Source organism: Triturus cristatus, chromosome 6, assembly GCF_964204655.1.
Source record: "Triturus cristatus chromosome 6, aTriCri1.1, whole genome shotgun sequence".
Lineage (NCBI taxonomy): Eukaryota > Metazoa > Chordata > Amphibia > Caudata > Salamandridae > Triturus > Triturus cristatus.
This window is the reverse complement of record NC_140589.1, coordinates 441,751,164-441,778,522: the sequence shown is the minus strand read 5'-3', so window position 1 is coordinate 441,778,522 and position 27,359 is coordinate 441,751,164. Positions and strand designations below refer to the sequence as shown.

General features: G+C 51.5%; 1 protein-coding gene across 1 annotated transcript in view; it reads left to right on the top strand.

Moving 5' to 3' along the window:
* Window positions 1–3,687: 3,687 nt before the first annotated feature.
* The window catches only part of SACK1B (scaffolding CK1 anchoring protein B), a 445,300-nt gene continuing 421,628 nt past the window's right edge, over window positions 3,688–27,359 (top strand). Inside the window, exon 1 of the mRNA XM_085610865.1 lies at window positions 3,688–3,952. The gene's annotated coding sequence lies outside the window, so the exon portion shown is untranslated. The remainder of the gene's footprint in view (window positions 3,953–27,359) is intronic.

The window sequence follows — 27,359 nt, the reverse complement described above, 5'->3', positions numbered from 1 at the left end:
CATTACACATGTGACCTTCAGTCCCTCTAAAAGGAATAACATTAGTAAAAGCATTTCTGGTGCAATTACACCTCTTCACCTCCAGGGGATGCCCTTTTCCAGACTTCCCCAACTCAGCCCTTCACTCCTTGATGCCCTTCTCAATACACCCTCAGCTGTAGAACAAAAGTTCCAGCCCAGAAAATGTTAAATGCTGGCTGAGCCCTTGAGGGGTTATTCTTTTCAAGTCCACATGTGACTTAGGGAGGGACTCCTCTTTGTGCTGGGGGGGGGGGGAGAGACTGCGCTTCCCCAGCAGCTCCCCCAGCACCTTTGCACCTGTGTGGTGGTGACCCCGGCCTCTTGGGGCCACCACAAGTAGAGAAAATGCTGTTTCCATGCAGGCCTGTTTAGGCTCTGCAATGAATTATGGGGCGCTTCTCTCGTGTTTCCTGCATATTTGAACAGCGGCTCTCCCGCTGTGCTGGGTAGAGCCGCGCAACTTGCACTTCTTCGCGGGGTCCCGGTCCCACCCGGGCCCTCCCGCATCACCAGGCTTGTTGAGGGGCCCAGTCCCACCCAGACCCCCTGGTAAGGGGATGCGGCTTGGGGAGCCCACCCCCAGCCGCTGTGCCAGTCTACAGGGGCCTGGTCCCACCGGGGCCCCGTGCAGCTCTTCTCTTTTCCTTCTGGGTCCCGGTCCAACCCGGGACCCCCACGTGCCGCTTCGGTGGAGGGCAGCCTGAGGAGCCCACCCCCTGCTGCCCCCGCCGGCTCCCCGCCCAGCCAGCACTCTTCTGTGCTGCCGCGGGAGCCAGCGCCTCTCTTCCGGTCTCCCCGCTCTGGCGGGCAGACGCGGGGAATCCTGCGGGTCCTCCTGGACCTCGGGGGAGTGTGACGGCACTCCCCCCGCCTTCTCCCTCAAATCAGGGCCCGGGGAAGGGGTCCAAGGCCCCGGGGCCATCATCACAGGGGGTGCGACGGCGCCCCCCCGGCTTTGCTTCGGGGGTGGTTTCCTGGGCCCCTCCTCCTCCTCTTCACGGGGAGCATGACGGCACTCCCCGTCGGTTCTTCTTTGGCGGGGGCCAGAGTGGGCTCCTGGCCCCCCAGGGAGATATATCTATACGAGGAGCGCGACAGCGCTCCCCGGCTTGGCTTCGGGACCTGGGGATGGGGTTCCGGGCCCCTGCAGACCTCTTCGCGGGGGGCGCGATGGCGCTCCCCCACCACCATCTTCGGTGGGGTCCAGGGTGGGCTCCTGGCTCCCCTGTAGGGCGCTTTCAAGGGGAGCGCGATGGTGCACCCCGGCTTCCCTTCTTCTGGGGGCAGCCCCCGGGACTTGACCCACCCCGGGGGCATCTCTGAGACTGGCAGCAGAGCCCCACATGCTTCATCGTCGGTTTTCTCAGGGGTCAAAGGTCGCCTACCTTCCGGGGGCATATCTCTGCCCCCGGGGATCCGATCTTCTCCATTTTTGCATCTTCTTGCTCCTGGTGGCGCACGCCAGCCACTGGGAGCACTCACATTCGCCCTTCTTGTCTCCCGGAGGGTGCACTCTGCAGGAAGCGGTCTTCACTGGCTCCCTGCACCAGCCTTTCACCTGGCTCTCCTCCTGGGCCTCTCTTCTCCCTGCGCAGAGGGCCTTGCTTCTTCGCATTGGTCCTGAACTCTTCTTCTGGCGTTAAATGGACCCTGGGGGGCAGTCACGGGGTTCCTCCTTCCAACTGCCCATTGCGCCAGGCTCCAGCACCTTCTGCCTCAGCAGACCACACCCCAGAGAGAGCTTCTCTTCCTGTGCAAGCACTTTTTAAAAGTTGAGTAGGGGGCTGGCAGGAAGTCTCTGTTTGTCCTATCAAACAGCGACACATCAATTCACTGCCCCTGCTCCCTCCTTCCTGCCCAGCCTCTGAGTTTGTTCAAAATGTCGTCGTCCAGGGTCTCTGGCCAAAGCTTCCCCCCTCGCTGGCTTCCCTCCTTGGTGCAGCCTGGTGCCTGGCACCAAGTGATAGCTGCTGATGGATGAGCCTATAGCCCCACCCATTTACTCTTCATGTAGAGGAGTCCTTAGCTTGTGAAAGAAAGGTTATCAATCCATCCAGCTGAGGTCAACCCTCAGCCAGGCCCTGGTTATGACTGACTCAGAGAAATGTGACATTTCTGGATGACCCAAACCAGTAGAAATATGACTTTGGACTCTGCAGAATACTCCTTTTCACATCCGTTACCGTGGACTTTAATGCGTGTCTGGAATCTGTAGGCCTTAGGAAAGTAAAATTAGCACATGTGCTCCCTATCCCCATAAGAGAATAATGGAATACACACTGTAAAACACATTGACTTTCCCTGGCATGTCTCTTCCCACTGTATAAAGCCTATTTCATGTCACCACCCAATTCTGCAGAAGTCCTGCCACACCATTCACTCTGTGGCTGCTCCTGGACTGCGCACACTAGGCATCTCCCCTGCGCAGCCCCTACACATGTGCACACGCATGTACACCTGTGTCTGCATGTAACCAGCCCCTTACTCCAGCTGCTGCGCAGTGGCCTGGTCAAGCCAAGGGGACACCATTAAAATTCCCATGCAGTCTCTTTTATCCTGAGTTCACTGTGGGTGAGTCCCAACTTATGAGGCTCCCCCACAGTAATAGCTCACCAATTAGGTGCTCAAAAAGCGAAAAATCCGGGCAGCCCATAGTGTCAGAACCACCTTCTAACAATATTGAACCAAGCAAATACGACTCCATCCAAATTTATGTTCTGTATTGTGGGTGTCTGCAGCTACCTTCATTCTGTCCCACTAGCGTTCAGGCGATTTTCTATATAACCTTGATTATAATAGCATGTACCATATAGGGCCGCGGACCACGTGAGCAGGCAGTAAAGCAGCCCTCAGACTGTCTGTTGCAAAGGGAGGCGTGTCTGTTTGCACCCAGGATCAGACAGCGTTATGTTTATTACTGATCAGGCGCCTGCATGTGTGTCACCCACTGGCTGTGCCCTCTTGAGCAATGAACAATGGCACATTTCTCCACCTAGCGAATGATTACAAAAGTTTCAGACCAAGTTGCCTTTAGTCAGCCTTCCTGAAAAAAGGAAGTGTTTGTGGGGTCAGAGAGCAGGTACACATCAGAGATGAAAGGTCAACGCATCCAACTAATTGGGCAGATCCTCTCCTTGAGAAAGGCACTGAAAGCTCGACTGGTTTAACCTCTCTTGACTCCTCTTTCTCAGACTGCTCTGGGAACCCCAAGGTCCTTGAGCACTATGTAATGGTACAATGTTCTTCTAGCAAATAAACAGGGTTGATAAGAAGTCCACAGCTCACGAGGCAGTGCTTAGCTGCTTCTAGCATCATTATGTTTTTTTGCACGTGAAAGATTTCAATTCCTGTATCAAATAAAAATAGCATTTTAAATGACTAGTCTCACTTGGATCCATATATGTCACATTGAAACTGTGTAACTGTTAGACATTTTGAAACGAAATCTATGCTTTAAAAAAAGTGGCTTCCCTTACGGACATGCAATAAACGAACTGTAAAAAAGTTTTCTCGTTTTTAAACGTTCACTTCCATGTTGGACTTAGCAGGTTCGCCTGGCGCACGAGTGCTGCGGTGCAGTCAGGTAATGAAAACTTTTATCGTCTGCCTTTGAATGCTCTGCCGCCAATGGGATCACTAGACGTCGATGAGTAAGTTCTTTTTTCCGGAAGGGCTGGGCTGCTGCTGAAACAGGTTCGGCAATAAGATGATTTTGCAGCCGAGGGTTTCGTGTGACACTCATTTACATGTTTCAACGGGTTCACACACCCATCTGCCGACTGCCCTCCTGACGGTGACATGAAATACCTGCTGCGATCGTTTGTTTCTTTTCTGCCTGGTGGTTTCACAGAGCGGCTCATTGTCCTGTGCCGAGGAAATAACTCCAGTTAGAGCGACTTCCGAGGACATCCCCATGTAAATATCTCTCAGAGTAAGTGATAAGCTTGCTGTTAACCCTCAGGTGGTTTTTCGAGGGGTTGGTGGAAACTTTCAATAACTTGCAGTGCGCCCTCTCCGCTCTTTCCTTTCCAGCCTTGCCGGGGTGCGTGTCCTCGCTTTGCAAATCTAATCTACTTTGCAGCAGAAGAGTTGTTTTCAAGGAAGGGCAGAAAACAAGCAGTGCATATGCAACCTATGTTTCAACTTTGGCACTTGAATTAATTTTAAATTCAAATGTATGCGTAAAACATATTTTAATTCTGAATAATTGCGATAAGATGTAAGACCGAGTGTGCAGGCATCCAGCGAGACCACCGGGGCAGATAGACGAGGGCATCAGAGAATGCAGTGGGTTCTTACACTAGAATAACGCAGACTGTTTTGGGGCGGGAACGGCATTTCTGTTGCTTTTGCTAAACTTTTAACGTCATGCTGCGTTAGTGCACGCGCCTTGAAGCACAGACGTGACACTATGTGAAACCACAAGTTAAATACTTTTTCTATTGGCAGCTCTTAAACAGTTCCGCCGCTTGTATTTTATCTCCGCTCTTGTGTAGAACAGGGTATGTGGCAAAAGTCACACAAGGACGGAGACAAAGGCGAGCGGAGGAGCACCCTTGGCTCGTTTGCAGTTTGATTTGAATTTCGCTTTGAGGCAATGCAGTTTTCCAATATTCTGCGGTGTTTGGCTCATGCTGCCCGACCGAACAACCCGAGGTCTGTTTTGGGGATCATAACAAATGCCTGAAAGTTAGTACGCTAGTTAAACGTGTGCAGTCATGTCTTTGATGCAATTGTTGTCATTTTTGCAGCCCAGCAGAGCGCTGTGGCAGACGGAGTAGGGCATTGAGTACCCAGAACCACAATCCTGGCAGAAGTTTAGATTCTGGCTTGGGCTTTGTCTCGGCTGAGGCATTTTTTGCAGTGATCACCGCTACCTAAGAAGTGACATGTCATCAAAACGGAGCATCGGAATAGCTCTCCTGTGGCCCTGACCTCCCATTAAAGAAATAATTCACATTCTTTGCATGGACGTTGATTCACCAAAATGCCAGGGCTAGCGGAAATGACATCACATGCCCTTTTCACACCAATTCGTGCCATGGCACCAAATGTTGGAGGGGATCTGAATGAATCAAATATTCATCCCCAGTCAAGAGATCTGGGTTAAATTAATTGTTCTTTTGCTCACTTTGCTCCACCCCAGTTTGGACCCAGTCATATGCAAATTAGTCTTGACCCTGCTCCTCTTGTAAACCTTCCAGCCCGAACTGCCAAGCCAGGACCTCTCTGGTTTGGAGACAATCATCCTGGGTCCATATTCAGGGTAACACCCCTCATCTCAACTGGAATAGTATGGCATGCAAAAAACACAATGGATTCATCCCAGATCTGTGTATGGGGTGAATGTTTGATTGGTTCAGCATTCCGTCCATCATCTGTTCTTTTTGCTTTTCACACCAATGACATCACAGGAAATGACATCATATTACCTTTGACTTGTTGATGTAAAAGAAACTGATGTCAAATTACATCTAAGATGTGACATTGTTGATGTTAAGAACTGAGCAGTAAGTACAGGTTCAATGAAAAGACAGCAGTTATGGAAGCAGATTCATGTCTAATGTAGTTACCATCTATATTTTAACCTGAGTGCCACCAAGTTATGCCAAGGGTCAAGCCACCACCTACCAAGGTAATACTGTCTTATGTAATTACAGTCTAAAGTGCTTGGGCACATCTATTGTATGCTTGTGCATTCATCAACATTGCTTTCCTTCTTAAACCAGCATTTTCCTTACCTACATGGCATTCATAACATAAATATACTGAAATTTAAATCCTGTTCAATTTCAATGTGAATCTGCTGTATTTTGGGTTTGATAAGATTAAAATTGCTGTATGTGGTGTATCATTTAATAAACAATATAAATCAATCAATCAAACAGCATTCGTAAAGCGCAAACACTGTCCCCTTAAGGGTTATCTGGGTGCTGTTTCTCCATCAAAGAGCCAGGTCTTGAGTCTATTTCTGAAGTCTGTCAGCGAGGGGGCTGTACACAGCTTGGAGGTGTCTTGGCAGTGATGTAGGAGTAGAAGAGGCCACCACTTCAGCTGCAATGGTAGTGGGAGGGTGTTGACAAGGGCGAGTGAAGAGGAGTTCAGGTGTATAGAGGGTTGGTGAAACTTCAGTTGATGGTTGATGTAAGCAGGTCCTAGGCCGTGGAGGGCTTTGTTGGTGTGTGTGAGGACCTTAACTCCTTAACCGCGGCGCAAATTCCGCCGCGGTGCAGGAGTTCGATTGAGTGGGCGGGGCCGCGTTGGCCAACAGATGTGCGCAGCACTAACGAGGTAGTGCTCGCGATGGCCGTTGGCCGACAGAAGCAGCGAAGGGGTTAAGCTGTCATCTCATCTAGATGGGGAGCCAGTGAAGGTCTCTCCGGTGGGGGTGATGTGGGTTTGTTTGTGGAGTTCCAGGATGAGTCGGAAGTCTTTTGAGGAGCTGGGTAGAGATGTCGGTGTAGAGGGCGTTGCCATAGTCAAGGCGACTGGTGACAAGGGACTGAGTGCGGGTCTTTCTGGTGTTGGTTGGGATCCTTTTGAAGATTCTGCGGTGCATGCAAAGTGTGTGGAAGCAGAAGGAGGTGACTGATTTGACTTGTCATTTCATGGTCAGTTGACTGTCAAGGATGATGCATAAGTTGCATGCATGCTTGGTCGGTGTGGGTGTAGGTCCGAGTTCTTCAAGCCACCAGCTGTAGTCCAATGCATAGGTGTTCTTCTCAAAAATCAGTACTGAAGTTTTGTCGGAGTTGAGTTGGAGGCAGTTATCTCTCATTCATTTGGCTACATTGGTCATGGCACTGCAGAAGTTATTTTTTTTGCTTTGGGGTGGTACTCTGTGAGCGAGAGGATCAGTTGAGTGCCTCTAATAAGAGTAATAATAATAATAGTATTGAAACCTTATAAACAGCACCCACACACTGCTAAATGCTATTTCAGGCCTAAAGGAATTAAGAAATGGAATTAAGAAAGCTAATGACGATGATGCATGATGATGCCTGTAGTTGAACGTGGGACTGCACAGACCCACAATCAACTTCCCTGTCATAACATCCCCAAATGTATACCCCATCTTCCAGTGCCCACTGCAACTTCTTACATGTGCTGTCCCTGCCTCAAGTACCTCAGCCGCGAAAAGTTGTTTAACTTTCACATCAACGGTTCTCAACGGAACATCTCCCCCTTTGTGAAAAGGTTACCAGCTCTTTTTTGGAATTGGTAACTTTTCAATAGTTTGAACTGTAATTGTGGTTACAAACCATTGATACATTGCAAAGCGAATCACAGTTTGGAAGGGATGTCCTAAACAGGACCCTTCCAAAATGAGATTCAGGATCCATTTCTAAAATCCATTTTGCAATTTTGTAATCCTTTGCAAAATGTGTTTAGTAGCTACCGCCAAGCCATTTCACATTTGCAAACCCTGTGCTTTTGCTTAGAACATTGGCCCCCTAGCCCCAAGTTATTTGCATATGGCTTGCTTTTATAGCACTTGGAGTATTCCAACCTACACTTGTGTTACAAAACTTGATTTATTAATGTTGCAATTTAAGGTATTTGATCAGTAGCTGTACTATTGACAACACCCTTTCTAAAGTCGCACTGCATGTGTTCATCATTGATGTCTTCCATGAAATATTAACCTTAAGCTGGGGAACCACTTAACTTCTTCCATTAATCCCCCACATTAACTACAAATAACACAAGCCCATGTCCCCAATCAGTAAACTGTTAAAGCGCAGTAAAGGCTTTCGCAAAGGAAAAAAAGTAAAGAACAAGCATCATGAATAGTATTCAGTTACTACTGGTAGTTTAAGCACTGTTTTCATTTTATGTATGTTTCTCCCTCTGGCTGCTTCCTTTAGGTCCCATGCCTAATGGACAAGAGAGTCAGCTCGACTCTCAATAGCATGCTGCTTCTACATACCTAATTAGATGGGCCCTATCTGAACTTTGAGGCTGCGTTCAGGAAAACCAGTGTACAGGTATAGGAATACCAGCACAGAAGGCATATACAGTTGGGAAGACTTATGGGTACCTCCTTCTCAGGAGGCCAGTATACCTTTCCCAAGCCTCATCCTTAAGCCTCTAGGACAACAACAAAAAGTGAAGGGTTAAATGGTTACTGTTGGAAAACGAGGCAGCATCTGTGAGGCCTGCACAAATAACATGACTACATTTGTCCTTCACTGGGAACCAAACACCCAATTGTAGCGCCTGACTCTCAGAGGGTAGCGTTGCAGAGCAGTCTGAGGCTTACTCAAGGGAGGTGGTGTGGGCTAGTAATCGCCATTTGCAGGTGCACAAAAATAACACTCAATAATTGATTGTCCAGTCTGTACTTTGCTTTATAAAAGTAAGAGTACATTTATTAAACACACACACCACTCAATACTATGCACCAATTTACAAATATACATAAGCTGTTGGAACTACTTTGTGACATTGCATAACATCTCCACCCCTCCCGCAGGGGGGGTGGGGTCTAGTACCACCACTCCCATGTATGCACATCAACTTGCCCTCAATGCAGTTAGTTGAACATAACCTGGAGCGAGGGCCCTGCGCACTGGCACCATCCCAGTGGCGACCCACCCCATTACCTCAACAAGCATTAAAAAGGGGTAAACCTGCCTTGGTGACACATGACCCTGACTGAGCATCTCCTACTGACCATAAAGTATGCACCTCTATATCTTAAGGGCTAGCAGTCTGGGGTCTTCACCTAAGCGCAGCAGCAAGAATCCATGTTTACGCACACTTTAGAATGACAGTACTCATCACCTTGGTTGATCATTTGAATGCATTGCAATTACAGCCCCTAAGGGCATCACAGATGAAATCACAGGATTGCGCATATACAGCCAGACACCCTAGCAGGACTGTCTGGCAACATAACCCCACTTGGCTTATGACATCTCCTTACACATTTGACTTACAGTCCCTTCAAAAGAAGTACTCCTGGCAACTACACTTCTCCTGCAATGTGCCTCTTCACTTTAAAAGGAATCCCAGGTAAAAGCATGAGATTACGTAAATACAGCCCGACCCCCTAGCAGGAAGGTCCAGCAACATAACTCCATTTAGCTTAACATCACCTTACACAGGTACTTCACTTTACACATGTGACTTTCAGTCCACCTAAAAAGAAATAGCCAATAGTAAATGCATTTCGGTGCAATTACACCACTTCACCTCCAGGGGATGCCCTTCTCCAGACATCCCCCAACTCAGCCCTTCAATCCGTGATGCACTTCATAGTACACCCTCAGCTGTAGAACATAAGTTCCAGCCTAGAAGGTGTTAAAGGCTGGCTGAGTCCTGAAGGGGTTATTCTTTCAGATGCCCCGTGAAACTTAGGGGTGGACTGTTCTTCTTTATGCTGGGGGAGACTGCGGGGCTCCTGCAGCCCCCCTGCACCCCTTTTCACACGTGAGGGTGACCCCCTCCTCTGGGCACCAAAATGGCAGACTTCTTCGTGCTGTGGGGGGGAAGACTGGGCCTCTCCAGCGGCTCCCCCAGCACCTTTTCACAAGTGAGGGTGACCCCTCTCCTCTGGGGGCCACAAAGCACCAAAACAGCAGATTTCCAAATGCCCGGCGAGGCACCATGGGGCGCTTCATGCTCCTCTCCACCAGCCCCCGCCACTGGGTACACTCTCCTCCGCCCTCAGGGTCTCTGACTCAGCAGGGTGCTGTCTTCACTGGGTCCCTGCGCCAGCCTCTCGCCAAGCTCTCCTTCTGGGACTTCTTCTCCCTGCGCAGAGGCCCCTGCTTCTGTGCACCAGCCCTGGGCTCTTCTGGTGCTGATAGGGTCCTGGGGGCAGTCAGGGGGTCTCTCCTTCCAACTGCCCATTGCGCCAGGCTCCAGCACCTTCAGCTTCAGCCGAGCACACCCCAGAGAGCCCTTCTCTTCCTGTGCAAGCACTTTTTAAAAGTTGAGTAGGGGGCTGGCAGGAATTCTCTGTTGGTCCTATCAAACAGCAACACATCACGTCCCTACCCCTGCTCCCTCCTTCTTGTCCAGCCTCTGAGCTTGTTCAATAATGGCGTCGTCCAGGGTTTCTGGCCACATGTCTGAAGCCTCATCCCCCACACTGCCTTCCCTCCTTGTGCAGCCTGGTGCCTGGCACCCCGTGACAGCTGCTAATTGATGAGCCTGTATCCCCTCCCATCTTCTCTTCGTGGAGAGGAGGCCCTAGCTTGTGGAAGAAAGGTTATCAATCCATCCAGCAGAGGTCAGCCCTCAGCCTGGGTGTGGTCCTGGCTGGCTCACAGAAATATGACAGTTCTGGATGACCCAAAAGCAGTACAAATATGACTTTGGACTCTGCAGGATATGTCTTTTCACCTCCAATACAATGGGCTTTAGTACATGTCTGGAAACTGTAGGCCTTGTGGAAGTTAATTTAGCCATGGGCCCCACATTCCCATAGGGAAATAATGAAGTGAAAACACAGTAAAACACAGTGACTTTCCCTGGCATGTTTCTTTCCAGCGTATAAAGCCTATTCCATATCACCAACCAACACTGCATAAGTCCTGCCACACCATTCACTTTGTAGCTGCTCCTGGACTGCGCACGCTAGGAATCTCCCCTGCGCAGCCCGTACACGTGTGCACATGCAGGTACACATGTGTCTGCATGTAACCAGCCCGGTGTCCCTTACTCCAGCTACTGCGCAGTGGCCTGGTCAAGCCAGGGGAACACTGGTAAAATCCCCATGCAGTCTCTTACATCCTGAGTTCACTGTGGGTGAGTCCCAACTTATGAGGCTCCCCCACAGTAAAAGCTCAACAATTAGGTGCTCAAAAATCAAAAAATCCGGGCGGTCCATAGTGTCAGAACCACCTTCTAACACACGCCGCGCCCAGCTGATTCCTACAGGGAAGAAGTAGCCACTCTACATGGGTACACTTCCCGTAGTCAGCGATAACTAGTTATAAGGGGTTCTGACCAGACCCCCCTTACTGACCAGTTATCCGCTTAGACCACCTACTCCTCCCATCCATGAAATCTCCACCCATGACAGGGATCCCAGACTACCCTAAGAACCCTCCGGGCTCTAGGTTATATACCTCTAGGTCACTCATGGTCTACATGGACTCAGCCTAACTATGCTCACCTTTGCCCTTGGGCATGCAACACTATGCCTACCACTTCTCCGGACAAGGGTCCAGTGCCTCAGCACCGATGCAGTCTTCTGGGATAGGTCTAAATCCCATCCCCCGGGTCACTAGCTGGTCTCCCTTCCAGAGTTTGTTCCAACCAGTACCCTCTCTCCGTTTGGTCCTTGCACCCAAAAGATGGAATCTCTCTGGACCCTCACCCTCAGCCTGCCGCTGAGGTCATTCTGCTGCCACCACCCTTTCGGGATGACTGTCTTCCCTAAAGAAAGCACAGCCACTTGTGCTTCCCCACACAGAAAAGCACCCTCTGGCCACTGGCCTGGCTCCCTGATAGGACCTCAGACCGGCCTCACCACCACACTGGCAGTGCCAGGGAGGAACACTGAGGGTGCCTCATCAGACATCCTACAGCTCATTCCCCCCGTCAGTAGCTCCACACGGAAACTACCCCGGGAACCTAGACCCCTTCCTTGTTCTCCGCTGTGAGAACAGGGACTATGTACCCTTCCCTCCGAGAGGTGCGCTCTCCTCCCGGAGTACCCTTAGAGAGCCTGTGGGCCCCGAGTTAGCTAGACCTAGGCCCACCTCGCATGGCTCTCCCTGGTCTCCCTGCAGCGCCTTGGGAGACCGCCCAGGGACCTACATGGTCCCTGGATGGCCTGCACCACCCCTTATAAAGAGCAGGGTCCCTTCACTTAAGATAGGCCCCACCTGCCTTCAGGGTAGTACTACCACTCTCAGCCAGGGACCCTAAAGATCCCAGCTAGGCCTGCACCACCCCTTCACGAAACACAGGGTCCCTTCACTTAAGATAGGCCCCACCTGGCTTCAGGGCGGTACTACCTCCATCAGCCAGGGACCCTAAAGATCCTGGCTAGGCCTGCACCACCCCTTTGGGGAATCACAGGGTCCCTTCACTTAAGCTGGGGCCCACCTGTGTCCAGGGTGGTACTACCTTGCAGAAGTCCACCGCCTGCCTCGAGCTAAGGAACACCCCCATGCTCCTGGTCCTGGGGTTCAAGACCCACAGGGCCTACCTGACTGGTCACCAGCCACCGACCCTGACACCTCAGGGTCCACCACTAACCCTCCACGTTGAACTAGGGAGCACATCGCCCCCACTCAGATCAACATTGGGTCAGTTACTTAGCCCACCTAGGGTACCTAGGGGCTACCACTACACACCATCACTCAAGAACTACCCTCCTTGGGGGCCACCCACTACCAGGGGCCACCCCTTGGTTGCTTACCTCCCCACCAGTTAACCTTGGGGGACCTGCCGGACACTCAACTCTACCACACCCTCCTCCCACTGTGGGAAAAGGTTCTTGGGGTCCCCCACCATGGGAACCCCTGGGGCGCTACTACCTGGGGTAAAGAAACCTCCTGCCCCACCCTTCCAGTGGTTTTGGCCTGCGCCATTAGCAAGAAACTTCCAGTGGGGGAAGGATATCTGGGGCCCCTCCTGTGGAAACCCTCCCTGCCCTTAAAAAGCGCGGGAACCTCCCAGGACCCCTACTTCTCCTGTCCCCCTTGAAGGTCAATCCACTCCTACACCCCCACCTGTGATGTAGGTATCAGTTGCTGTCCCTATCTCTTGAGGAGACACCCTCCTCATGCAGGTGTAGTGTATGTAGTGTTAGGGTTCAAAGGTGTACAATATGGCTCAGAACATTTGTATGCAATAATTTCCTGGAAAGCACCATCCCGCTAGCACATTATAATCAACATAGCGCGGTCATATCAATACAGCTTACATTTAAACCATAATAACTTCACATGACACATATGGGCGCTGAGCTTTCCTTTCCCATACCTTTAGTTCACATAACCAAAACATTGAACCTTTCTCAGAGCCTTGCGCTCTTCCATTTGCTCATTGCTGCATAGGTAATGTGTGGCAAAACTGGACTTATCAAATGCTATAAATGCACACCAGAATGGGATACTATGTTTCCCGCCGCTAGACACCAATGTTGGAAAACGAGGCAGCATCTGTGAGGCCTGCACAAATAATGTGACTACATTTGTCCTTCACTGGGAACCAAACACCCAATTGTAGCGCCTGACTCTCAGAGGGTAGCGTTGCAGAGCAGTCTGAGGCTTACTCAAGGGAGGTGGTGTGGGCTAGTAATCGCCATTTGCAGGTGCACAAAAATAACACTCAATAATTGATTGTCCAGTCTGTACTTTGCTTTATAAAAGTAAGAGTACATTTATTAAACACACACACACCACTCAATACTATGCACCAATTTACAAATATACATAAGCTGTTGGAATTACTTTGTGACATTGCATAACATCTCCACCCCTCCCGCAGGGGGGGTGGGGTCTAGTACCACCACTCCCATGTATGCACATCAACTTGCCCTCAATGCAGTTAGTTGAACATAACCTGGAGCGAGGGCCCTGCGCACTGGCACCATCCCAGTGGCGACCCACCCCATTACCTCAACAAGCATTAAAAAGGGGTAAACCTGCCTTGGTGACACATGACCCTGACTGAGCATCTCCTACTGACCATAAAGTATGCACCTCTATATCTTAAGGGCTAGCAGTCTGGGGTCTTCACCTAAGCGCAGCAGCAAGAATCCATGTTTACGCACACTTTAGAATGACAGTACTCATCACCTTGGTTGATCATTTGAATGCATTGCAATTACAGCCCCTAAGGGCATCACAGATGAAATCACAGAATTGCGCATATACAGCCAGACACCCTAGCAGGACTGTCTGGCAACATAACCCCACTTGGCTTATGACATCTCCTTACACATTTGACTTACAGTCCCTTCAAAAGAAGTACTCCTGGCAACTACACTTCTCCTGCAATGTGCCTCTTCACTTTAAAAGGAATCCCAGGTAAAAGCATGAGATTACGTAAATACAGCCCGACCCCCTAGCAGGAAGGTCCAGCAACATAACTCCATTTAGCTTAACATCACCTTACACAGGTACTTCACTTTACACATGTGACTTTCAGTCCACCTAAAAAGAAATAGCCAATAGTAAATGCATTTCGGTGCAATTACACCACTTCACCTCCAGGGGATGCCCTTCTCCAGACATCCCCCAACTCAGCCCTTCAATCCGTGATGCACTTCATAGTACACCCTCAGCTGTAGAACATAAGTTCCAGCCTAGAAGGTGTTAAAGGCTGGCTGAGTCCTGAAGGGGTTATTCTTTCAGATGCCCTGTGAAACTTAGGGGTGGACTGTTTTTCTTTATGCTGGGGGAGACTGCGGGGCTCCTGCAGCCCCCCTGCACCCCTTTTCACACGTGAGGGTGACCCCCTCCTCTGGGCACCAAAATGGCAGACTTCTTCGTGCTGTGGGGGGGAAGACTGGGCCTCTCCAGCGGCTCCCCCAGCACCTTTTCACAAGTGAGGGTGACCCCTCTCCTCTGGGGGCCACAAAGCACCAAAACAGCAGATTTCCAAATGCCCGGCGAGGCACCATGGGGCGCTTCATGCTCCTCTCCACCAGCCCCCGCCACTGGGTACACTCTCCTCCGCCCTCAGGGTCTCTGACTCAGCAGGGTGCTGTCTTCCCTGGGTCCCTGCGCCAGCCTCTCGCCAAGCTCTCCTTCTGGGACTTCTTCTCCCTGCGCAGAGGCCCCTGCTTCTGTGCACCAGTCCTGGGCTCTTCTGGTGCTGATAGGGTCCTGGGGGCAGTCAGGGGGTCTCTCCTTCCGACTGCCCATTGCGCCAGGCTCCAGCACCTTCAGCTTCAGCCGAGCACACCCCAGAGAGCCCTTCTCTTCCTGTGCAAGCACTTTTTAAAAGTTGAGTAGGGGGCTGGCAGGAATTCTCTGTTGGTCCTATCAAACAGCAACACATCACGTCCCTACCCCTGCTCCCTCCTTCTTGTCCAGCCTCTGAGCTTGTTCAATAATGGCGTCGTCCAGGGTTTCTGGCCACATGTCTGAAGCCTCATCCCCCACACTGCCTTCCCTCCTTGTGCAGCCTGGTGCCTGGCACCCCGTGACAGCTGCTAATTGATGAGCCTGTATCCCCTCCCATCTTCTCTTCGTGGAGAGGAGGCCCTAGCTTGTGGAAGAAAGGTTATCAATCCATCCAGCAGAGGTCAGCCCTCAGCCTGGGTGTGGTCCTGGCTGGCTCACAGAAATATGACAGTTCTGGATGACCCAAAAGCAGTACAAATATGACTTTGGACTCTGCAGGATATGTCTTTTCACCTCCAATACAATGGGCTTTAGTACATGTCTGGAAACTGTAGGCCTTGTGGAAGTTAATTTAGCCATGGGCCCCACATTCCCTTAGGGAAATAATGAAGTGAAAACACAGTAAAACACAGTGACTTTCCCTGGCATGTTTCTTTCCAGCGTATAAAGCCTATTCCATATCACCAACCAATACTGCATAAGTCCTGCCACACCATTCACTTTGTAGCTGCTCCTGGACTGCGCACGCTAGGAATCTCCCCTGCGCAGCCCGTACACGTGTGCACACGCAGGTACACATGTGTCTGCATGTAACCAGCCCGGTGTCCCTTACTCCAGCTACTGCGCAGTGGCCTGGTCAAGCCAGGGGAACACCGGTAAAATCCCCATGCAGTCTCTTACATCCTGAGTTCACTGTGGGTGAGTCCCAACTTATGAGGCTCCCCCACAGTAAAAGCTCAACAATTAGGTGCTCAAAAATCAAAAAATCCGGGCGGTCCATAGTGTCAGAACCACCTTCTAACACACGCCGCGCCCAGCTGATTCCTACAGGGAAGAAGTAGCCACTCTACATGGGTACACTTCCCGTAGTCAGCGATAACTAGTTATAAGGGGTTCTGACCAGACCCCCCTTACTGACCAGTTATCCGCTTAGACCACCTACTCCTCCCATCCATGAAATCTCCACCCATGACAGGGATCCCAGACTACCCTAAGAACCCTCCGGGCTCTAGGTTAGATACCTCTAGGTCACTCATGGTCTACATGGACTCAGCCTAACTATGCTCACCTTTGCCCTTGGGCATGCAACACTATGCCTACCACTTCTCCGGACAAGGGTCCAGTGCCTCAGCACCGATGCGGTCTTCTGGGATAGGTCTAAATCCCATCCCCCGGGTCACTAGCTGGTCTCCCTTCCAGAGTTTGTTCCAACCAGTACCCTCTCTCCGTTTGGTCCTTGCACCCAAAAGATGCAATCTCTCTGGACCCTCACCCTCAGCCTGCCGCTGAGGTCATTCTGCTGCCACCACCCTTTCGGGATGACTGTCTTCCCTAAAGAAAGCACAGCCACTTGTGCTTCCCCACACAGAAAAGCACCCTCTGGCCACTGGCCTGGCTCCCTGATAGGACCTCAGACCGGCCACACCACCACACTGGCAGTGCCAGGGAGGAACACTGAGGGTGCCTCATCAGACATCCTACAGCTCATTCCCCCCGTCAGTAGCTCCACACGGAAACTACCCCGGGAACCGAGACCCCTTCCTTGTTCTCCGCTGTGAGAACAGGGCCTATGTACCCTTCCCTCCGAGAGGTGCGCTCTCCTCCCGGAGTACCCTTAGAGAGCCTGTGGGCCCCGAGTTAGCTAGACCTAGGCCCACCTCGCATGGCTCTCCCTGGTCTCCCTGCAGCGCCTTGGGAGACCGCCCAGGGACCTACATGGTCCCTGGATGGCCTGCACCACCCCTTATAAAGAGCAGGGTCCCTTCACTTAAGATAGGCCCCACCTGCCTTCAGGGTAGTACTACCACTCTCAGCCAGGGACCCTAAAGATCCCAGCTAGGCCTGCACCACCCCTTCACGAAACACAGGGTCCCTTCACTTAAGATAGGCCCCACCTGGCTTCAGGGCGGTACTACCTCCATCAGCCAGGGACCCTAAAGATCCTGGCTAGGCCTGCACCACCCCTTTGGGGAAACACAGGGTCCCTTCACTTAAGCTGGGTCCCACCTGTGTCCAGGGTGGTACTACCTTGCAGAAGTCCACCTCCTGCCTCGAGCTAAGGAACACCCCCATGCTCCTGGTCCTGGGGTTCAAGACCCACAGGGCCTACCTGACTGGTCACCAGCCACCGACCCTGACACCTCAGGGTCCACCACTAACCCTCCACGTTGAACTAGGGAGCACATCGCCCCCACTCAGATCTCCATTGGGTCAGTTACTTAGCCCACCTAGGGTACCTAGGGGCTACCACTACACACCATCACTCAAGAACTACCCTCCTTGGGGGCCACCCACTACCAGGGGCCACCCCTTGGTTGCTCACCTCCCCACCAGTTAACCTGGGGGGACCTGCCGGACACTCAACTCTACCACACCCTCCTCCCACTGTGGGAAAAGGTTCTTGGGGTCCCCCACCATGGGAACCCCTGGAGCGCTACTACCTGGGGTAAAGAAACCTCCTGCCCCACCCTTCCAGTGGTTTTGGCCTGCGCCATTAGCAAGAAACTTCCAGTGGGGGAAGGATATCTGGGGCCCCTCCTGTGGAAACCCTCCCTGCCCTTAAAAAGCGCGGGAACCTCCCAGGACCCCTACTTCTCCTGTCCCCCTTGAAGGTCAATCCACTCCTACACCCCCACCTGTGATGTAGGTATCAGTTGCTGTCCCTATCTCTTGAGGAGACACCCTCCTCATGTAGGTGTAGTGTATGTAGTGTTAGTGTTCAAAGGTGTACAATATGGCTCAGAACATTTGTATGCAATCATTTCCTGGAAAGCACCATCCCGCTAGCACATTATAATCAACATAGCGCGGTCATATCAATACAGCTTACATTTAAACCATAATAACTTCACATGACACATATGGGCGCTGGGCTTTCCTTTCCCATACCTTTAGTTCACATAACCAAAACGTTGAACCTTTCTCAGAGCCTTGCGCTCTTCCATTTGCTCATTGCTGCATAGGTAATGTGTGGCAAAACTGGACTTATCAAATGCTATAAATGCACACCAGAATGGGATACTATGTTTCCCGCCGCTAGACACCAATGTTGGAAAACGAGGCAGCATCTGTGAGGCCTGCACAAATAACATGACTACATTTGTCCTTCACTGGGAACCAAACACCCAATTGTAGCGCCTGACTCTCAGAGGGTAGCGTTGCAGAGCAGTCTGAGGCTTACTCAAGGGAGGTGGTGTGGGCTAGTAATCGCCATTTGCAGGTGCACAAAAATAACACTCAATAATTGATTGTCCAGTCTGTACTTTGCTTTATAAAAGTAAGAGTACATTTATTAAACACACACACCACTCAATATTATGCACCAATTTACAAATATACATAAGCTGTTGGAATTACTTTGTGACATTGCATAACATCTCCACCCCTCCCGCAGGGGGGGTGGGGTCTAGTACCACCACTCCCATGTATGCACATCAACTTGCCCCCAATGCAGTTAGTTGAACATAACCTGGAGCGAGGGCCCTGCGCACTGGCACCATCCCAGTGGCGACCCACCCCATTACCTCAACAAGCATTAAAAAGGGGTAAACCTGCCTTGGTGACACATGACCCTGACTGAGCATCTCCTACTGACCATAAAGTATGCACCTCTATATCTTAAGGGCTAGCAGTCTGGGGTCTTCACCTAAGCGCAGCAGCAAGAATCCATGTTTACGCACACTTTAGAATGACAGTACTCATCACCTTGGTTGATCATTTGAATGCATTGCAATTACAGCCCCTAAGGGCATCACAGATGAAATCACAGAATTGCGCATATACAGCCAGACACCCTAGCAGGACTGTCTGGCAACATAACCCCACTTGGCTTATGACATCTCCTTACACATTTGACTTACAGTCCCTTCAAAAGAAGTACTCCTGGCAACTACACTTCTCCTGCAATGTGCCTCTTCACTTTAAAAGGAATCCCAGGTAAAAGCATGAGATTACGTAAATACAGCCCGAACCCCTAGCAGGAAGGTCCAGCAACATAACTCCATTTAGCTTAACATCACCTTACACAGGTACTTCACTTTACACATGTGACTTTCAGTCCACCTAAAAAGAAATAGCCAATAGTAAATGCATTTCGGTGCAATTACACCACTTCACCTCCAGGGGATGCCCTTCTCCAGACATCCCCCAACTCAGCCCTTCAATCCGTGATGCACTTCATAGTACACCCTCATCTGTAGAACATAAGTTCCAGCCTAGAAGGTGTTAAAGGCTGGCTGAGTCCTGAAGGGGTTATTCTTTCAGATGCCCCGTGAAACTTAGGGGTGGACTGTTCTTCTTTATGCTGGGGGAGACTGCGGGGCTCCTGCAGCCCCCCTGCACCCCTTTTCACACGTGAGGGTGACCCCCTCCTTTGGGCACCAAAATGGCAGACTTCTTTGTGCTGTGGGGGGGAAGACTGGGCCTCTCCAGCGGCTCCCCCAGCACCTTTTCACAAGTGAGGGTGACCCCTCTCCTCTGGGGGCCAAAAAGCACCAAAACAGCAGATTTCCAAATGCCCGGCGAGGCACCATGGGGCGCTTCATGCTCCTCTCCACCAGCCCCCGCCACTGGGTACACTCTCCTCCGCCCTCAGGGTCTCTGACTCAGCATGGTGCTGTCTTCACTGGGTCCCTGCGCCAGCCTCTCGCCAAGCTCTCCTTCTGGGACTTCTTCTCCCTGCGCAGCGGCCCCTGCTTCTGTGCACCAGTCCTGGGCTCTTCTGGTGCTGATAGGGTCCTGGGGGCAGTCAGGGGGTCTCTCCTTCCAACTGCCCATTGCGCCAGGCTCCAGCACCTTCAGCCTCAGCCGAGCACACCCCAGAGAGCCCTTCTCTTCCTGTGCAAGCACTTTTTAAAAGTTGAGTCGGGGGCTTGCAGGAATTCTCTGTTGGTCCTATCAAACAGCAACACATCACGTCCCTGCCCCTGCTCCCTCCTTCTTGTCCAGCCTCTGAGCTTGTTCAATAATGGCATCGTCCAGGGTTTCTGGCCACATGTCTGAAGCCTCATCCCCCACACTGCCTTCCCTCCTTGTGCAGCCTGGTGCCTGGCACCCCGTGACAGCTGCTAATTGATGTGCCTGTATCCCCTCCCATCTTCTCTTCCTGGAGAGGAGGCCCTAGCTTGTGGAAGAAAGGTTATCAATCCATCCAGCAGAGGTCAGCCCTCAGCCTGGGTCTGGTCCTGGCTGGCTCACAGAAATATGACAGTTCTGGATGACCCAAAAGCAGTACAAATATGACTTTGGACTCTGCAGGATATGTCTTTTCACCTCCAATACAATGGGCTTTAGTACATGTCTGGAAACTGTAGGCCTTGTGGAAGTTAATTTAGCCATGGGCCCCACATTCCCTTAGGGAAATAATGAAGTGAAAACACAGTAAAACACAGTGACTTTCCCTGGCATGTTTCTTTCCAGCGTATAAAGCCTATTCCATATCACCAACCAATACTGCATAAGTCCTGCCACACCATTCACTTTGTAGCTGCTCCTGGACTGCGCACGCTAGGAATCTCCCCTGCGCAGCCCGTACACGTGTGCACACGCAGGTACACATGTGTCTGCATGTAACCAGCCCGGTGTCCCTTACTCCAGCTACTGCGCAGTGGCCTGGTCAAGCCAGGGGAACACCGGTAAAATCCCCATGCAGTCTCTTACATCCTGAGTTCACTGTGGGTGAGTCCCAACTTATGAGGCTCCCCCACAGTAAAAGCTCAACAATTAGGTGCTCAAAAATCAAAAAATCCAGGCGGCCCATAGTGTCAGAACCACCTTCTAACAGTTACATTAATCTCAGCCACTGGTAAATACTTTGGGACCCATCACAGTCCATATTTTTTGCCCACCATGCCCCTCAGACAGGACCCAGCCATGGTCCTGCTCCAACAGGAACAGTCCAGCCGAACTTCCAAGATATGTCCCTTCTGATGCAGGACACCAGAATCCCCAGATCAGTTTTGACTTATCTTGGCCAAGCATCTTGGCTCCAGAGATAAAGTGAGAATGGGACCTACATCTGGGCATACAAATCGTTTTTAGGGGATCACACTAAGCAATGCAAAACAGTGATGGGTGGAATTCTTGAATTTATCTCTGCAACTGGTAATTACACAGCTCACTGGAGAGCGCACTGGTGAACAGTCCTCTTCTAAGTCAGGTCATAAAACAACCATCTAAGGCATGTAGCCTGGTGTCTGCTGTGCCCATTGTACACAAGTACCCAAAATGACTTCTCATGCTTTTTTCAGGCAAGCCAATGGAGGCATAGGTCAGAATATAAAGTAGTTTGCCCAAGATCACACAATTGTGTTGAGCAAGAGGAATCTCATTTCGTTTCAACATTTTCTAAATATTCGTCATTGTTGGGAATAAAGTAAGTGAACCCTAGCCAGGAGGTAAAGTTGTACCATTTACACCTACACCCTTACTTAAAGACATACGCACTACAAACATTATTTATAGCACTTAAAACAGAAATTAAGCACTATGTAAAAACGCTACATTAAAAACGTATAATCAGGCATTATGTTCATTACCTACCCTGCTTGGAAGGTCCAACACCTAGCATGGCATAACCAAACCCCTTTGACAGAATATGTGTGTCAGCTCTCTTTACTGAGCTATAGGAAGTCACTAAGTCTCACAAGAGCCCTGGTTAACCATACGTTTTTAGCACTGCCTTTGTGATCTCCGAGGTCAGAGTCCGCAAGGGAAGTGCCAGGGGTTGCAGGAGGCAAGCCAGGGATCGCAGCTGTGAACTCTGGCGACCCCTAAATGACTTCCATGATTCTTAGCATTTTCTGTATACATATCTTAGCCTGATGTGCAGAACGTTAGAATACTAAGTTAGAGAGTGCCTGACCCGACGTGCAGGTTATTTACTTGTGTTAAGTGTAATATGTAATATGTGCTTGTAGTCGAAGTCGTTTGCAGCAACAATCCGTGAAGCTTGATAGCACTGCAGGGGCCTACGAGAATCCTCTTGTAGGTTTCTGTTGGACTTGGCCCTTCTGGCAGGTTCACCCCTGAACTTTTTTTCTTTTTACTGATGACTTGGTGTGGTGATTTTTTGGTTTCCTGCGCACTTTCCCTGTGTCCCAGGGTAAAGTGCGTGCGTGCTCTGAGTGCATGTGGTGAGATAGGCCTGCCCTCCCATAGGAATGCATGGGGAATGTATGTGTCCCTAGTAGTTCCTGATGCGTGGGGTGTGCAGGCCCGAGTTTGGTATGTGCGGACTCGTGGGAGTGAATGCTGCGCGATGATGTGTGCGGCGTGCATGTACCTAGTGTGGAAGTGCCACTTCTAGAAGTGGGCACTTCTGTGTGCAGTGTGTCTGTCGCGTGATTGGCTGGTCATGTCATGTGACGGGCTAGGGATTCCCCCGAGTCAGGATGAGTCACCCAGTGGTGAATGGGGAGATCAGCAGCTAGATGGGTGGGAGGAGTACACCTGGGTCCTGAATAGGGCAGGGATTTCCACACACAATGCTGGCTCCGCCCCCTGCGGTGCGACTGACGACCCTAGCCCTGCCAATGAATAGAGTGAGGGGCTGAGCACATCAAGGGTGCTCCCCAACCAGCTGCGACTGGTTTTCCCCCTCACCCTGAATCAAGAACAAAGGGTTTCAGTGTATAAAAATGGGGCTGTGTCCCCACAGAAACTGTTCTCTGCCAGGATCCTGCCTAAGGGGGCTGCTGCTGTTGCTGGGCCAGAGGACCGCCACTTGGACTACCTCCCTGCCTGGAGGCCCAGTGAGCTGGCTCTGGGCCCAGCCTTGCCCCCTGCCTACCTTCTTAAAAACTTTGCCAGGACTTTGTGCTGGACTTTTACTTGCAGCGCCTGGGAGCGCTTTTATCATTGACAGCGCTAAGAGCGCTTTATTTTGTGGCCGGCAGCGCGAAGCTGCATCCTAGGGATTCCCCCGCTTTCCCATCCTCGCGGGTGCCTACCCCGCTTATTTTAATATTCCCATAGCGGGAGCCCACCCCGCGTTAGTGTGCCCGATAGCGGGTGCCTACCCCGCTTTTGCTATCTAAAGGAATCACCGCCGCAGCCCGAGATCCGTATCGACTGCCGCCCCGGCCGGAAGACAGGCAGCCTTCGTTGGGACGGGGGCGGGACTTTGCAGCAGGAAGCAGCCAGGAGCCTACCCCGCGCTGTCCCGGACAAAGCAGGAAGTGAGTTGTAGACCGGGGCTCCCGTGAGCTGAGGGAGCCCCACGCCGTTGCTGCCAGAAGGAAAGGAGAGGCATCCAGGCGGGAGCCCACCCCGCGCTGGATCTAACAAGAGGGGCAGCGCCACCCCCACGGAGACGTCCCGCCAGAGAGCCCAGGTGAGTGGGGCTCGGGAGCGAGGGTAGCGGAGGCACGAAGGCAGGGCGGCCCCGTCTGGCAGTGGGCCGCCCCCCACCTAAGAGGAGCCTGGTTGTGTAGAGCTCCGTGTAGCTCCAACGGCGGGGGCAGTATTTTGTTGAGTCTAGAACGACTCCCACGAGGCACCTTTGTTTCAGAGCGCTCGGAGCGCTCCAACGTCGGAGGCATTCTTGATTTAGAGCCCCGAGGCTCTAACATAGAGGGGCATTTATTTGTAATGATAAGAGCGGCCCCGGAAGGCAGCGGGCCGCTCCAACGTTGCCCCCACAGCTGGTCCAGAGCCCACGAGGCTCCAAAAAAAGGCGCATTCTCTCTGAGCCTAGAAGGCTCCAAGGGGGCACAAGTATTTAGAGCGCTAGGCGCTCCAACGTTGAGGCACATCGTTCTAGAGCCCACGAGGCTCCCGCGCTGTTTATGGGGCATTGCTGTCTCAGAGCCCAGAGAGGCTCCACGTGAGTGCTGTATATTGTTTGAAAAGGCACAGTGGTGCCCCAGCATCTCCCCAGCTGCCCAGCACTTAGTGGGCAGCTGCCACGTTTAGGTTGTACATTGTGCGCCTGGCTTGCGCAGCCTGCGCAGTCGCGCCCTGACATTCTTGTATATTGGGTATTTCTGCATCCTGAGAGGCCAGTTGGCCTGCGGACAGTTATCTGGTGTTGTGCCCTCCCCTAGGGCGCTTGGTGATTTTTATATATGTACTTTTGCGCCTGCGCAATGTCTTTATGATATTCTCCTTCCTAAACTGTGTTTATGCATTGCAGATTGTTTTACTAGTAGTAATTATACTAGTGTGTTCTTGTTTCCTTTCCTGCACCTCTGAATGTGTTTATGCGTCATGTGCTTTACACCTCTAAATGTATTTTATGCATCCTGTGTTTATGTGCTTAGACCCCTACAGGTAGAGTGATACTTAGGTGGTTGTTTTTCCCCTAGTACAGGTGGTACTAGTGAGGTCCTAGTTCCCTGCGTGGTATTCCTAAAGGTGGTTAGGGTTGCGTAGGTGGTACGTTCTGATACCAGTAGTTACTGGTTGTGTGCTATATGTTCTATTTTTAGTGCTACAGTGATTGTATGTGCTATGTTCTAAAATATTATTCCTACGTTCTAACTGCTATTTCTAAAGAGTGCTAATTCCTGACAGTGGTCCATGTGGCCCTGTCCCCTGTATATATAATCCCTTGTAAATTCTGCCCGTGCCTGTTGGCACATTGTAAAGTGTGTGTTTTTATCTAATGTGTTGTGTATAATACAAAGGTTATTTTTATATAATACCTTGTGTGGAGTTTCCTTTGTGGTGGGCCTTGGGTGTTGTTGCTGGGTGCGTGCGCAAACGCTTTACACATCGCCTCAGGGATAAGCCTGTCTGCTCGTGCCAAGCTACCAAGGGGGTGAGCAGGGGTTATCTTTGGCGTGTAACTTCCTTGCCCTGACTAGAGTGGTGGTTTCTGCCTGACTTTGGCACAAGCCTTAGCCAACCAGAAATCCCATTTCTAACATTGGTGATCAGCGGTGGGATTTGGACTTGCGTTTGCGCTGTACCGCAGCGGCAACTGGCCGCACTACAAAACTCTGCATTTAGATAAATCACATGGTATAGGGATTATTGTTTTAAAATTGTTTTTAATTGTCATTTCTTTGGAAATGTGGTTTTGTGCACTGTGAGTTAGGTGTCCCTAGCTCGGGAGGATAGATCATCCCCCTTAGTGCATTGTGTTTCTGGATTCACCAGGGGGTGGGATCCAGTGGTGGCAGCGTAATAGTGTCCTGTACATTTGTCCCCCGCCCTGCGCCCAGAGTTGGTACCTGTGTCACGTGGTGGTCAGGTTGAGGAATCAGGGGTGGTAGAAACTGCCTTACCAGTCCGAGGGGAGGGTTGTGTGTGGATGAGTGGTGAGTGGCACTAGGCAAGTGAGTGTGAGTTCTTTGGGTTAGAGAGCTTGCTGAATCTTTTTGTGAATTGTGTACTCCTGTTAAACTCAGACCCCTAGGTTCCCTGTGTGATCTTTTCTCTAGAACGTCTGCCAGAATGGAGCCTGCTTTTGATCTCAGTGATCTAGTTTATTACAGTATGCAGGAGTTGGAAAGGTTCTGTAGAGAAAGAAACATAGGGGTGAGAGAGTCAGACACTGTGTACGAATTGAGGAACTACATGATTGGATGGCAAGCAGATGAATGGAAACGTGAGCGCAGTGAGGAAGAAAGGGCCCGGGCCTCACACCTGGAGGGTGGTGGGTCTGTGGGGAGCCCTGAAGACTCAGAAGAAGATGACAGTACCTGGACGCCAGTAGAGAGTGAGGACCCCGTAGGTAGGGAGTCCCTTGCTGGGTCCAGCGTAGAAGATAGTGCCTCACCCCTTTCCTTGTCCCCTGAGCGCAGTGGTAGTTTTCTGGATTCCCCAGTGAGGGTGGAGTCCAGGGGGGGCAGCAATATAAAGTGCAGTATAGAGAGTCCCAGTCCCAGTTCCCCGAGTGTGGTACCTTGTTCCCGAGAGGAGGAATGTAGGTTGAAGTTCAGGGGCAGTAAAAAGCTGTCTCACCAGTCTTGGGAGGAGGCTGTGGAGGAATGTCATGATGCCCTGGTGGACTGGTTGGTGTTTAACCCGGAGCAGGATTTGGATGGAGTACTAAATATGATTATCAAGGAGCAGATGCTCAGTAGTTGTTCTCCAGGGTTGCGCCAACACCTGTTGAGGTATAACTCTTTTTGTCCATTTGAACTTGCAGAGGAAGCAGACCGCTGGGAAAGGGCCAGAGGTTCTCTAGTGTCATTAGTGAGTGATTCCAACAATAGTGGGTCAGAGATCCTCCAGCCCAGCGTGGTGGAGGAGGCTCAGTGTAGCCCAGCTAGGTCCCAGGATAGCGAGGAGGGTGTAGGGGCTCGCTGCCTGGCTCAGTGGAGCAGGAGTGAGGGGGTGACCGAGGGTCCCCAGACGCCCGAAACCCTGCCTCAGGACTTGGATGGTTTCATGAGGGAACACCAAGTTGGGGACCTAGGCTGTCCTGTTAGTCCACTTGAGGAAGATCTCTTAGTGAGTGGAGGACCTGGGGCACCTGTAACCAGGGCTCCTGTGGTTCTGGAGTCTGGCGGTACCGCTCCGGTAGGGAGGGTACAGGAGTCCAGCGTGAGTGATTGGGGGATGAGTTCCCCAGTGGAAGAGCCGGTGGGTCAGGGACTTCCCAGTTGGGCTAGGTTCCCGTGTAGTGACCAGGGTGACACCACTTCTGTTCTGGGGGATCTCCGCGCACTGTCAGGTGGACAGGGGACGGGAGATCAGCGCCAGACAGACAGTCGCTCGACATACGTGTCATTTGATAGCCTCAGGGGGATGGAGTGGAGATCCCCAGAAGTCCTGGAGTGCCAGGCAATTATTCCACCAAAGGTTCTAGGCCGGAGGTTGGATGGCCAGGTTCGGGATCAGCCTGACCTGAAGGGTGGGACGTCTGTAATCAGCGTCCCGACCAGTTCTTCTTCCAGAGGTACCGCCCCAGTTGGTAGGGAGCAGGGTTCTGGAAGGGGGTGCAGAGGGTGGGAGAGCCCACCTCTGCCCCCGGTACAACCTGAGGGGTTAAACCCTGGGTTGGAATGGCGTTCTAGGTGTACCCCTCGCCATAGGAGGAGGAACCCTAGGAGGAGAGGTAGGAGGAGGAGAGCCTTCCCTGAGACTCCTGGTCCGCCTGAGGGTGTAGACCCTAGGCTGGAGAACCAGTGGCAGTCTAGTCCTGTCTTTCAGAGAGGAAGAGTGGAGAATGGCCGCTATGTGCCAGGGGTTACTACCCCCCACTCTGTGGTTAGGCAAAGACCAGTGGCACCTGGGTGGCCTAGGGCCTGGTCTTGGCCGCGGACAGCTTGGGAGTACCAGTGGGGTAGCCCAGTTGGTCCAGACAGTGGTGTTAGAAAGAATTCCATGGGTTCACCGTGGCGTAGAACC